Below are 13,731 nucleotides of genomic sequence, written 5' to 3'. Positions count from 1 at the left end.
GGTTTTCCATTATCTCTCAACAATCAATAGGCCTTTGAGCCTCATTGTAAGACAGTTCAGAGGCATATAGCCACCACATCTCTTCTCAAAGATAGGCTACCATCGCCTTAGCTAGTTTATTTCCATTTCTGTTTGTAAGCATATTTCAGTATTTTATAGTAATGAAATGAAGTATTATCTATTGCATCTTTGTATGTATGGTTATATTTGTAATTTGTTGCGTTCCTATTTAAATCCGGATCAGTGGTATTAGAGTGGTGTGCACTTTCTCTATCTTTATTTGCATGCCCCCAACGAGGTCAGGACATAAGGAGTTAGGGATTGAACTGGTCGAACCTTTGCAAGACTAGCCTCACAAATCCTGACAGTCTCCCATGGCGGATGAAAAGAAATATAAGGGGGCAAGAGATCCTATCAAAATATTTCTCGAAGAGGCCCTCGAGCGACACAGGAACACGATGATGGACAACTTTTCCCAGATACTTCAACAACTACCCAGGGGCGACACATCTACTTCCAGCACCTACTCTGGAGGCACCACACCCTTTGAGGTATGAATTAACTTTGACATTCCCATATTTGAGTGTCAGATAGATGCAGATGCCATAGATAAATGGTTAAATATGCTAGAAGGGTATTTTTATGTTCATGATTTTCCGGCTGGGAAAAGATTACTTTCGCTCTTTTAAAAGCTGCTCCCCATGTCAAGGATTGGTGGGAAACCTACTGCGAGCAGAAGAATGAAAGTACGACCTCATTGTTTTCAGTCGCACCCACCTATAATTCATTCCAGGCTACCATCAAGGAGTAGTACTACCCTATCGGAAGCTATGATGATCAATACATAAAGTGGACCATGCTGCAGTAGGGAAGGGACCAAGACATGCCAAAGTTTACCAATATTTTCCATACCCATCGCACAAAGTTGGGTATCAAGGATTCAGAGTAGCATTTGGCACTCAAATACTTTGACTTCCTGCACAGGTACATCCATGACGAAATAGAATTCTTGAACATCTCCTCACTTGGCACAACATACCATATGCTGTCAAGATCAAGCAAAAGTTTAAATAGAAGAAGCGAGACTTTGGATCTGTGAATATGAAGCAAGGGAAAGGTGCCCCCAAACCGTAGAATAAAGGACAAATCCAAGGCAAGGCAACCCAAGACAACCCTCCAAATCTGTGAGAAAAGAACAACGTCACGAAGCCGAAAAAGGACACGTGAAAGTGGTGTGAGTTCCATAAGATCTCCACTCACAATACAAGTGAGTGTCGGGCCAAGTAGTCACTGGTGGTCGAGCTAAAGGTTTTAGAATCAGATGCATGTTTCGACTCTGAATCAGAACTCGATAAGGGGAATGACAAAGGGAAGCAGATTATTGATGCGCAGCCCAACACCATCATTGCCACCATGAAGATCTAGAAGGAGGAATCCGAAGATCCAGAGGAGGAGGAGCGCCTCTTCCACTCTAAGACGTGGGTAAAGGGCTCCATGATACATTTCATTGTTGACAGTAGGAGCAGAAAGAACCTCATTTCAGTAGAGATCATGAAGTGGCTATTCTTACCGACCACAACACATCCACAACTGTACACCATCGGGTGACTTCACCAAGGACGAGATCTTCACATGAGTCAGCGGTGTCACCTTCCATACAACATCAAGGCATTCACGGATGAGGTATTGTGTGACATTTATCCCCTTGATGTTTGTGATGTATTATTAGGCCAACCATACTTGTGGAAGTGACATGTTGTGTATGAATCAAGGCCTTGCGCTATTATTGTGAATTTTGGAAATAAGTTGTACAAGATACTAGAGGTAGCACTGCCTACTGCCATCTCTTTGATTACTGCAAAACAATGCTGCAAAATAATGTAGTAAGCTCATTTCCAAAACTGGGAAATTTGTTTTCTTGATGATATGCCCTTAAGGAAAGAAGAAGATAGTGGCCATGACCCCCAAACAAGGCCCCTCCACACGACAACTACAGATGGAAAAGGTCATGGAGGAGTACAAGGACATCTTCACCTCCCCTGCAGGGGTTCCTCTACACTGTTAGGTCAAGCACTCCATCGATCTGACCCTAGGTGCACGGCTGCCCAAGGGACCAATCTATCGGCACTCTATTCTGGAGAATAATGAAATCAAGAGGTAGATTCAGGAGTTGCTGCAGAAAGGTCACTTCTGTCTGATTTCATCTCCCTGTGGGAGCCCAGTCGTGTTGGTACAGAAGAAGGATGGGACTTGGAGACTCTGTATTAACTATCGAGTGTTGAACAAGATCACTATCTGGAATAGGTACCTGATCCCATAGATTGATGACCTCCTGGACCAACTGAAGGGGGGAAAATATTTCAGCAAGATCAATTTGAAGTTAGGACATCACCAGGTACCAATCAAACCCTCCGATGTGTGGAATATTGCCTTCAAAGCCAAGGAGGGTCCTTTTGAATGGTTGGTTATGCTTTTCAGGTTCACAAATTCTCCTACAACCTTCATGAGGCTAATGGATGACATATTGTGGCCATTCACCAACTCATTTTTAGTGGTATACTTGGATGACATCCTGATCTTCAACTAGAGTTGGGAAGAGCACCTCCACCACATCTGATAGGTTCTCCAAACACTTCGGCAACACAAGTTATGTGCCAATTTGGAGAAATGAACTTTTGGCATGACCCAGGTTCAGTATCTAGGATACATTATTGATGAATGGGTGGTGCATGTGGATCTAGCCAAGATCCAAGTCATTCGAGATTGGCCATCTCCCACCACTCTAACAGAGCTCCACAGCTTTCTGGGTCTTTCCAACTTCTACCACATGTTCGTATTGGGATTTTCTCATATCACTTGGCCCTTGAGTCTAGTCACCAAGGGAGGAGCGAAAGAAAAATTATTTTAGTATGAATCTCAACAGAAGGCATTCACAGAGTTGAAACATTGCCTCTGCTCACCACCAGTGCTTGCATTACCAGACTTGCAACAACCATTTTAGGTCTAGACAAATGCCTCTTACTATGCTATTGGGGCAGTCCTTACTCAACATGGGCATCCAATGGCATATCATAGTGAGACACTTTCAGACACAGTCTAAAAGTATCCCACTTATGACAAAGAGATGTATTCCATTGTGCAGGTTGCCGACAATGGAAGCATTACATTTTGGGGAAGGAAACAGTCATCCACACAGACCATCAGCCCTTGTAGTTCATACAGACCCAAGGGAATTGCAGAATGATGACCATCAGAAGTGGTCCACATACCCGCAACAGGTCCATTTGAATATCAAGTATAAGAAGGGTAGCACCAATAATGTTGCAGATTACCTTAGTCAACCACCGAACATGGTGTTAACCATTGTGCTCAACTCTTGTGGACACGAGACTTCTGATTGGCCACTTCTCTACAAAAGTGACCTAGAATTCGGCTACACATACTAGACACTCTTGGAGGGTTAACATGTTCCAGATTTTCACCTCCAGGATGCCCTGTTATGCCACCTAGGACGCCTTTGTGTTCCTTCAAGAAAGTGTGCCAAGATGATTTGGGAAGCACACTACAGTCGGGCTACTGGGCATTTCGAGGTTGAGAAAATGGTGGCAGTACTGCAGAAGTATTTCTATTGGCCACATCTTCGACAGGATGTCGGGAAGTACATCAAATCATGCACTGCCTATGCCATTGCCAAACTAACCATCAAGAAGCAAGGAATCTATACCCCGCTACCTACCCCTAGTCGACCTTGGGAATCCATCTCCATGGATTACATGTCAGGCCTTCCTTCTACTAAGTGTGGAAACGACTGTGTTTTTGTGGTCATCGATAGGTTCTTGAAGATATCCATTATGGTGGCCTACAAGAAGAATATCATAGAAGAAGCCACTACTAAACTCTTCTTTGAACAAGTGTGGGTACACTTTGGGATCCCACAGTCTATCATCTTAGATCAGGACAGCAGGTTCCTCAGTACATTTTGGTCCAGTCTCTGGTTGATGCTGGACACCAAACTCACTAAGTCCACAACCTTTCATCCCCAAATTGATGGCCAGACAGAGGTTGTCAACAGGATGATCATACACATTTTGTGTATGTACAACTCAAAGCATCCATGCAAATGGGATGAGAGCCTCCCCTATGTTTAGTAGAGCTATAATCGAGCTCTCTACAGCTCAATTGGAAACAATCCTTTTCAGGTGTTCTTGGGATTCTAGTCACTTTGTCCCATTGATGTGGCCATGCCATTTGCAGCTACTTAGGCAGATTCAGCTCATGTCCAATCTGAAACAGATAAGGAAATCAAATTCATTGAGCACATCCAACATATTCTCCAGAAGGTCCATGACATTATGGAGAAATCAAATTCTAAGTAAAAGCAGCGATATGATCGACATTGGGTGCCACACAAATTTCAGGTGGGAGACAAAGTCTGATTTCATTTGTAAAAGGAACACCTTGCCAGAGCCTATCGCAAACTTAGACTAGTCCGATATGGTCCTTACACCATTAACAAGGCTATGGGAGACAATGCATTTGAGCTCAACATGCCCTCATTCCTAGGCCTGCATCCAGTGTTCAATGTGGATCGCCTTCAACCATACTTTCCACCATTACTAGATACATCCGACATTGTAGAACAACTCACACCCACAGAGTTAAATATAGATTGCGTGGAACAAGCTGTAACTAATCAGATCATGGACACACAGATCAAGCACACTTGCCAGCAAAGATCCAACTATATCAAGTTGTCAAAGGAGGCCAACTCCTTCATCAGGGCAAGTGGCTCACCAGGGACCAAGTTCAGCAGAAGTTTCCTCATCTCATGGAGGAACTCAACGTAATGGGGACCATTGCTTCCTATGGGGGGGGAAATGATCCAGGTGGATATTGGTGGCCACCTTCCAATTCCACTTGGACCCCCACCATTATTTCTTTCAGTTTTTCAGTTTCCTTAATTGTAGCACAGTTTACTATTTTTAGGAGATTTTTGGGTCCTGAAATTCTAGAGCCATTTTAAGGCCATAAACAAAATTTTTTGGGAAAATTGGGAGTAATGGGTCCATGGACCATTTTTGGTCTTCCCAAAGTTGTAGTCCTCAGATAGATCTTTCTAACAAGGTATTGTGCGAGTCAAATGAAGATCATGTGCCAAAGTTACGACCCCGGGAAGTTGATGTACCAACTTACCCAAAACGGGGCCCATAGTTTGGTGCTTCATCTCCTAGGGTTAGGTTTCTGGATGTTTAAGGTTTTCCATTGTTTCTCAATGATAAATAGGCCTTTGAGCCTCATTGTAAGACAGTTCAGAGGCATATAGCTGCCACATCTCTTCTCAGAGATAAGCTACCATCGCCCTAGCTAGTTTATTTCTATTTCTGTTTGTAAGCATATTTCAGTATTTTATATTAATGAAATGAAGTATTATTCTACTGCATCTCTGTATGTATGGTTATATCTGTAATTTGTTGTGTTCTTGTTTAAATTCGAATCACCGAGAATTCCCTAGACATTGCAAGATAAATAAAACTTTGTGGACTCCACGCACTCTGCTCCTCAAAATGGTGAGTATTTGACCAAAACTAGACCAAGTTGGGTTGTGGCCAATAGACACCCTCTCCAAGCAATCCCCATGTACATATACCCCAACAAAACAAACACATGGTCATCGAGATTGGCCAGTATCTCTAGTGTCTGATTCGAAATCTTGGCAAAAAACGTTTTCATGCCACTCTTGGGCATCATCTTCCCCCACATGCACTTCTAAGCCTCAGTGATCGACCTTGGAGGTTGAAGATCAAAGGCAGGCCTCATCTATAGAAACGTCTCAAAAAATAAACAAAAAAATTGAAAGAAAAAGGGAAGGTATCCCTCCCCTATCTGGATGACACATGACATCCATCTAAATCCATACAAAACTGCCTCAAAAAAATGGTAGACCATATAATGCAACATTTCCCCTAAATCAAAGAATCAACATAATAAAAAAGAGGGAAACTAGTCCGATTCCCATCACCAGAAGAATGTGAAATAGTTTTGAGTAATAATGGGAGGAACCTAGCCTCCTCTATAATAAAATAATAAATTCGTAGTTTTCCACCACAGACCTAGAAATCTAATGGACGTATCACATCAAACCTGACATATCTTAGAGTGTATGAAAGCTGACTCTTAAATGTGAAACCATGGGGGACATTAGGGACTATGGAAAATCTTCCCCTCTCCTGGATAGGCGAATGATAAAGTAAATCTCCTCCTGATCGGGCTTATACCCCAACTGAGGACTGACATGGAAAGATTGCTGCTGGAAATTCCATCGTTGGATCAGATGTGCCAATATGACAGAGTGTGAATTTAGAGATGTACCCTCCTTGTAGTACTTGAGTAGGCATATATTCCTCAGGAGCCCTCGGGTTGCTACAGTAATAGGGTGAGGATATAAATCCCTCTCCCTCTCTCTCGCTTTCCATGATCAGACCATATTGTATGGGTCTACATGTTTCTCCTACTATTGTTGCTACTCCCTCTATTAATGTCTCTACTACATGATTGGCATATAAAGTACATTAGGCTCATACATAAAATACAATTTGTTTTCATCAAATAAAACATGTATTTATAACTATGGAAACATAACTTTCAATCTAAAAAAAAAAAATTACAGGTGCACTCAAAATAAAGTCATGCACCAGCTTGAGTGCGGTTTAAAAAAATGCACCATGGGTGTTTTATAAATTTAACTTTTCAAAGAAGTGTGCCATACTTGTGCACTAGTGCGGATGTATAACGTGTTGGCACCATATCACTATGTTCAGGTTATCGAACACACCAAACTATAGGAATATTTTAAAATACTTATTTGTTGTGCATTTGGTAAATATAAGCGCATCGAGAAAGATGCACTAACACATAATTTGTCACATCTTTCCTAATGTGTTTATATTTACAAAACACACAAGCACAATGACGGTGCATTATGTACACACAATGAAATGCGGTGCACCCTATAAATTTATAGGGTGCATCACACCCGGTGTGAGTCAAACATATCAAGCGCATCGTGAATCAAATTATTATTTTTTAAAGAATGACAAATTCAACCTAATTTGCAATTCTAATTCATTAAAAATTTAATTTAGAAAGAAACATAGAGATTACCTGGACATTTGGTCGTCAAGGAGGCATTGTTGACACATAATAGAGACAAAAAAAATTTCACACCGTTTGAAAAAATTGGAAACTCAAATAATGGGCATGTTATTGAACGGTGGTGACCAATAGAGGCACCGACATCAGGGCGCTTGTATGTGGCAAGAGTGGCACCAGTGCTTAAGATCTCTCCTACACTGTAGATGGTAAAATTGAAAGTTACGGAAAGGAGGGTTTTCTTAATTTAACCCTCCTCCGATCCATTTCATGAAGCACTCTAGGGGTGGCTATATCTAAAAGCCTCGTGTTTTATTATTATTTATAATTATCATTGTGCTTTATTGATATGCACTAGGGATTTACATTACTGGTAATGCATCGGTGTTATGGTTTTAGAATAGCACCTTTTTTTTTAGAAATTAGAAACCGCCTATCGATATGCTTTATAATATGCCCTGTGGTGTTGTTTTATTTTTACCACACCGGGACGTCATTTTCTAATAGCACTAGTACATTTTATTATATGAAGGATTTTGGTGCTAACAAATTTTCAAGCACTAGCGTGTTTGGGTATTTATCGCATTGTGGTATTTTAGTTTTCAACAAAAATAATTCTATGGTGCACCATGTTATATGCAACCACGATGCATGTATTGATAATAAAGCACCATTTCACTTGAATAATTTAGACGCAATGTGAAAGAAACATTCGGTAAAACATCCTCCTACACACCTCTGTTAGTGACCTCCGCTACATACATATTTTTGGGCTTTTTTTTTAGGGGCCTCCACAAAAACCTCTACTAGAAGGTCTTTTCCTTGTAGTGACATCAATATATTCTCCTATTGTAGGACTATATTGACAAATATAAACCATGGTTTGATATAACATATATCCCTCTACCATATATCCCTCAGTACATGCTCTTTGTTTGACCAAAGCCTTCAGTGATTTCAAGTGCTTCTCAACCATCCACATTGATCTTGTGTATATAGTTCACACTTTTTAATATCCCGATCAACTCGGTGTATGAGGTAGTGTTCTTGTGCATTGAAAAATGTTGGAGGTAGATACTTTTTCATTTCACACGTTATATGAGGAATTTGTTTCCTCCAATACCTTATATCTTCTTTATCATTTTCTTTAGAATACAACCATCTACAAATGAAGCAGGAAAATCACAGGTTTCAACAAAAAAATTAAATAGAACATGATGACAACTAAAACACATGCATTCAAAAATAAGTTTTACAGCAACTTATTTAACAAATTATAGTTTTCACATAAATATCCACTTACCTCATGTATTTCCAAGATCATATATAACGTGTTGGACATTGTTGTCAAAGTTTGCTAGGAGATATAGAGGTAGATCATATTGTAGCAAAATAATGATCGATCTTTACTTTTCCCAAACTAGTTAAAAAACACTAATTAACAAGATGTTTCACAAATGTATAAATATATACACCAAAATAATTACCTTAATGAACATATTCCATGAGTTTTTACCCCATCTAGTTCACCTTTCATTATTAGGATATTCTTTATGTTTGAAGAAAATCCATTTGGAAATTTAATTTTCTCGATAACCTCTTTAACATCCTTGCTTTGTTGCTTTGTCAATAACGATGGAAGGGCACTTATAATTTGGTTATCTCCATCACTATTTGAATGGGTCTCACTTTTCAATGCATAGTTAGCCACCTTAATGTCATTACAAATCTTGACAATGTTTTCTTTATCTCTCCTTCCATCTAAGGCTCACCATAAGGTCTATGTCACATTCTTCCCAATGTGCATTGTATCAAACAAATGAAAAATTTGTAGGTGATCATAGGAGGGGAGTCTATTGAATTTCTCGGGATAAATTTTCATTCCTTCTAGAAGTGCCCTGTTATTAATTCATTGACGACATACAATATGAATCATAGTTAAAGATATTATAAAAAAAATATAACCTATCAATTAGTGAAATAAAGAAAATTCCATAAAAATATAGAATAATCCAAACATATCATGTATATTGATACATAGACAATTTGATCCATACCTTGAGAGACTTTATTATATTGCAACTTGTATGCATGAGGTTTCATTCTCTGTGGTCTTAATCCAATCTCTTCTTTCTCGTTGAAAATATATCTTTTTCAGTACTTCAATACCTATTGTTCTTAGAAAGGAAGTGTCTATACTCACCAAACACCTCCTTTCCTAAGTTCCTTGAACGATGAGATTTCATCTTAGGACCAAAAACTAGAAAAGAAAATTTACCCCTTTTTTGAAGAATTGAAGAGATGGAATATTTTTTTATATCAATTATTTTAAGTATGTACAATGAAGGAACTATTTAAAAAACATCATGAAATGAAATTCATAAAATTAAAGGCTATGAAAGAGTATGGTAATGTTATAACATACCACATAAATGTGTTAGCCTTGGGGTATCGTGAATTGTCCATACAAGTATTTCATGGAATTTAAATTCCTTTTTCACATATATTGGTCTAGAGATATCATATATAGTGACATTGTTTCATAACTACACTAACTCATCAATAAGAGGCTTGATATATACATTCATATCTTTGACCTTGTTCTTACCGAATTGATTAAACATATAACACATAATTACTACATGAGTAAATACAAAAACTATAAGACATAAGTAAACATATATAAGTAAAGAAAAAAATATAAGACATAATTATGAAACAAACAAGACAAATGAGATGTTATTGTGTTAGAAAGAATTATTCTAAGCAAATTAATACCTGGAAAAATCATCGTCAACATTATGTTCTCCCTCTTTATTAACATCCACGAAGGAATGTTATTGTTGATAAAATAAACGGGCCACAATGAGTAAGTAGATATGGGCTGTCCAACTAGATTAACATCATCAACTGCTAATGAAAGTGAAAGATTACAAAGTTCTCTTTTAAACTTTGGCCACTTTTCCTCTATGTTTGTAAATGTAGATCCATCTGCAAGAATTTGAAGAACACCATATTCAATAATATGCGTTGCATGGTAATTCATAAGTTATACACTTTTGCAACTGGACAATTGTCGCAGACATGGAATTATGGGAGTATAACTAAGAATCTTGTGAGGCACTTTTTTTCTTAGTTTATTGGTTTGATATATACTCTCATCACATTTTGGGCATTTATCTTTCGACACATGTTCTTTATAATAGATAATATCATCATTAGGACATGCATGAATAACTTGATACTACATTCCAATATCTTTCATAATGGCATGTAATTCTCGGTATGTACGAGGTAAAACATTTGATGGTGGTAACATAAATTCACCTAATAATATACAACATTAAAAAAAGTAGTATTGGTTAATGTACCAAACAATATTAATCATACATATTGCATCAAAATGTTACAAATTAATTAAATAATTATCAACGTACTAGCATTAAAAACAAAGGAAAAAAATAAATTCTTTATGAGGTGTATACTACTAAATGTGACAAAATATATTACAAACCTTAGTAGTTGTGTTACACTTGTGTTTGATAAACCAGTCACCACATTTAAGTTGGTTAGCAACAATACAACAAAGCGAATAGTTGTCTATGAGCCTTCATAACACTATAAGAACAAAGGACATTGGCGAGGGGGAAAAGATGTCACCATAAGCTCATTGGAGATAGTCAAAAGAGTCTTTATCACCAAAAATTTAACATCACCAAAGGTGGCATTGCCAAAATTATAGGTGTTGTGGTGACATTCAAGGTCCATCACCGATAATTATTTATAATGATGAATAGTCACCGTCACCATTTCATATGAGCAATGGTGATGGAATTTAGCTTCGATCACCAAAAAAATAAATGTCACCAAAGATGGTGTCGCCAAAAGTATAGGTGTTTTGGTGACATTTAAGGTTCGTCACGAATAATCATTATACTAGTGGATAGTGACCATCACCATTTCATATGAACAACAATGATTTATTGTGATGGACCTTTCATGGTCGTCACTTTTGATGCATATATTTGACGATGTTCATTGACCCTCACCATTTCATATTTTGGTGAGGGTCAAAAAATTTCATGATAAACTCATTGGTGACATTCGAGGTCCTTCATGAATAATGACGATAACGACAGATAGTGACCGTCACCATTTCATATCAACAACATTGATTTATGGTGATGGACCTTTCATGGCCATCACTATTGATGCGTATATATGGTGGCATTCCTTGGGCATCACCATTTCATATTATGGTGAGGGTCAAAAAATGTTACCATACGCTCATTAGTGATGGTCAAAAGAACCTTTCTCACCAAAAATTGATCATCACCATTCCATATCAATATTAGGGCATGATGGAATGGAACCATCTACCTCATGCTTGTAAAGCAATTGTTCTTCCATTGAGCTAGCACCCTTTAAAAATTTAGAATTAAAAAAATTAGACCTTGAAACTTTATAAATTGTAAATTCTACAAATTTCAATAAATTATAAAAATTAGAAAATTCTTGGAAAATCTTTTACTAAACAAACAAAACGGCATTGACATTGCACGTTCCTCCCTAATGGTTATGAAAGTTATGAAAAGTGGGTAGAGGGAAAATAGTTACGTATAAAAAACTCAATATGTTCAATTGAATACTCAATTAGAAGTGAAACTTTGAAAATAGATATAGTCTATAAATGACCTATAACTACCAATTGCACCAGATGTAAAGGAAACATTGTAAATGAAATAGTATATGGAAGAAGAGCATTGATGAGGAGAGATGCATTATGTTACAGTTTAAGTGAAAAAAAATCTAAATGTTGTTGTTGGGTGACATTTTATATTTGAGACCTTTGTCCTTCCTTTATCATGTAAAATTTCAAATAAAAGAAAAAAAATATTAGGTATCTCAATGATATTTAAACTTCTATGAAAATGTAACACATATCTCCAGGGACCATGAACCACTAGATTAAAAAAAAAAATCAGCTAAAGACAATGACCAGGGAAACATGTAATTTAGAAAGCAGTGGAATATTGTAGGGAAGGAATGGAGCTGAGGTGACAAATCCCTTGTTGTTGGCGACCCGATCCTGATGACCCCTCCTCCCATCACCCGATGGGCTCCAGCGAATGCCTCCTCCTCCTCCTCCACCATCTTCTCCCCCTCCCACACCCTCTGCAACCCTCCCCTGCTATGTTCCACATTAATCATCCGAAACCAGAGATTTTTAACGTCACGAATTTGTTGTTTGTGCGCATAGTGGACCATTACACTTTCCCTAATATACCAACTCAAAAAGATATTCCATCATGGTTTCATAGAGAATTAACCTCTAGAAATTATAGATGCATGCAATCTTACAACAACAACATGTCAGCATATTTTTATGTGAACATTTAGCCATTAACTTTAGGGATCGACATAGAATTACAAACTAGGATTTATACTTACAAGCATATTCAAGGACAATTTTGAACAATTTGAACCTGGAAACTATGAAAAGTACTTATTTTACAATTTTAATTCCAGGTTTTCTCTTATAGGAACATATACATTGGTTCCTAGAACAACCTCAACATATAATTCTAAATATTTCCAAAAAAATGACAACGTGCATGTAACAATTTCTTGCATTAAAATTGCAATAGAAAAGTTCATAAAGCATTTTCACCTTGAGTTGTTTTCTCTTGTTGTAATATACTTCAGAAGGCACTCCATGAAAATAGGTATGGTGTATTTTCCATTTTTTTATTTTTGTGAAAGAACTATTAATTTACAGGAGAGACTTTAGTTCTTTTTGTGGGATATATCTTGGCATTGTGATACATGTGTTGTACTTGATGGAAACCCACTTGTAGCAGAACAACTCATTTGTATATGGTAACTAGATCAATATTCGTTACTAGATGAATCTACAGGAGAGATATCAGATGTGACAGAATGCATGGCAGTTCAAAGGAATCATTTCAGAAGTAATATGGAAAATTACAGTGTAACAGGTCTATTCAGGAGTAACAGGACATTGGTACAAAAGAAAAGGAAGATGGAACTTAGGTCTACTGATCAGAATAAAGAAAGAAAGGAAAAGGTTGATGTAAAGCAGTTTAAGAAGTATAAAAAGGTCCACTCAGTCAAAACACAGTATACACGGTGGTCCACAGAACAAAAAGAGTGTATAAGTATACACACACTCCCACAGAAGGAAAAAAAACGAACATGTTGAAAAACCAAGGTTTTGGTCTGAGGTATTTAGTCTAAAGTATTTTGGGTCCAAGGTATTTGGTCCGAGGTATTTGGTCTAAAGTATTTCTTACGAGGAAATGACTGGCATAGATCCATCTATTGTCGAGCATGAGATCAAGATATATGACAATTCTAAACCTATCTTCCAAAGGCTTCAACCAGTCCATCCCCACAAAACAACCGCCATCAAAAATGAGGTGGAAAAGTTGTTACGTGCTGGTTTTATCTATCCTATTCCCTTAATGGAATGGGTTTTCAATCTGGTTCTCGTCGATAAGAAACAAGGAACTATCGAGACTTGAACGCCGTGTTAGCCTCCTGTTGCAACAGGTGTTCATC

The sequence above is a fragment of the Pinus tabuliformis genome, chromosome X (genome assembly GCF_031772625.1).
Source record: "Pinus tabuliformis cultivar Carrire ecotype Pingquan chromosome X, CPIR1, whole genome shotgun sequence".
Taxonomy (NCBI): domain Eukaryota; kingdom Viridiplantae; phylum Streptophyta; class Pinopsida; order Pinales; family Pinaceae; genus Pinus; species Pinus tabuliformis.
The sequence above is the reverse complement of the archived record's forward strand: the minus strand, read 5'-3'. Positions refer to the sequence as shown.